The sequence below is a fragment of the Pinus tabuliformis genome, chromosome X (assembly GCF_031772625.1).
Source record: "Pinus tabuliformis cultivar Carrire ecotype Pingquan chromosome X, CPIR1, whole genome shotgun sequence".
Classification (NCBI taxonomy): Eukaryota; Viridiplantae; Streptophyta; class Pinopsida; order Pinales; family Pinaceae; genus Pinus; species Pinus tabuliformis.
Genome location: NC_142308.1, coordinates 530,102,643 through 530,104,097, shown reverse-complemented (window position 1 = coordinate 530,104,097; position 1,455 = coordinate 530,102,643). Strand labels below are relative to the sequence as shown.

Below are 1,455 nucleotides of genomic sequence, written 5' to 3'. Positions count from 1 at the left end.
GGTTTCCTCTAGTATAACCCACGTTGAATTGACACGTATAGCCATTTTGCGCCATATTTCTATTTGTGCTTTAAATAAGAAACAGTGCCCAGATTCGATTTTCTTGGAACGACTTCGAATTCAAATTCTTCGAGGACTCTGCACAGTTCTAAGCCATTAAATAGAATAAAATTTCAATAGCTTGCAAGATTTGACATAATCAATAAATATTGGCCTTAATCCTTCAATGGGTTTATTATAATCCTTTGTATGGTCGTCTCTTCCATGACATTTTTTTATTGTTCTTCAGGATTGCGAAACTGTCCCGCACTATTTAAGATTGTGACTCCTGAAACAAATTTTGGACAGTCGGCTGTCGTTATCAATGCTGTGAGTCCTCCTAGGCTATTTCCTACTAATATTGCTTGATCTTTGACTATTTCATTTAAGAAGTCAGCCACCTGATCCCTCCATACAGAAGCATTGTAGTCAATAATTGTTTTCTCGCTCCATCGAAAACCCAATAGGTCTATTGCATAAACCTTGAAAGTTTTTGCCAACTTCGGGATGTTGTACCTTGAACAGAGGGCTCACTTATCACTGATGCACACATTGAAATCCCAGTTGTTCCAATTCCCTTCAGCAAGCCTCTCCTCGGCAAGTTCAGAGCTTCACCATCGGAACAACCAGAAAAATTTGGGCGTTCGCCACTGTATATAATGGCCGGCCTATTGCAGAGCAAGGATTGGGGTAAGGAGTCACCCTCCTGGCTGGTGATGAGCAAGCGCTGAAAAACACATGAACAGGTGAGAGGGGGAGCGTACATACATACACCATTTAAAATAAGGCAAGCCTGCCACTGTAAATCATTGGACCATTTTATGTTTCCCTCTGATAAAGGTGGAGTCTGCATCTCATCCAATTCGTTTCATTGTGTGAGATTTCCAACACTTGCTACGTAGCCACCCTTTTCACCAATGGATAGAAATGTAATATCCTTTTCATTAATTATTTACAAAAATTAAAACACAAGGTTTGCAAGAGGGTGTATTTTCCGCTGGCATGATGGCATGATAAAACAGGACCGAATATTACGCATTCATTTAAGTCAAATAAGTCTAGAAATGCATTCTTAAGTATGTTTATAGTATCCCATTCGTACATATGAAATTATGGAGGAAGTTGAAATCTTCATATATTTTCAAGGGTTTGCATATTGTCAAATTCAAATTTAAAGATAAAATTTAATCACTTATCATTTCTATAAATCTCCATATATTTTCATGAGCTCACATATTGTCAAATTTAAGTTTAAAGATTAATTTCAATCACTTATCATTTCTAAAATATCTATATATATATATATATATATATATATATAAACTACAAGTTTAACATGGAAGCTAAGTGTTAAAATTTAAAATTTATGGAGGTTGGTACTCTTTTGATTAAATTTTATAGGAATGTCAAGAAATT

The 1,455-nt window shown here is 35.6% G+C and overlaps 1 pseudogene; it reads right to left on the bottom strand.

Moving 5' to 3' along the window:
- Positions 1 to 215: 215 nt before the first annotated feature.
- Positions 216 to 884, bottom strand: LOC149141055 (uncharacterized; annotated as a pseudogene).
- Positions 885 to 1,455: the final 571 nt, after the last annotated feature.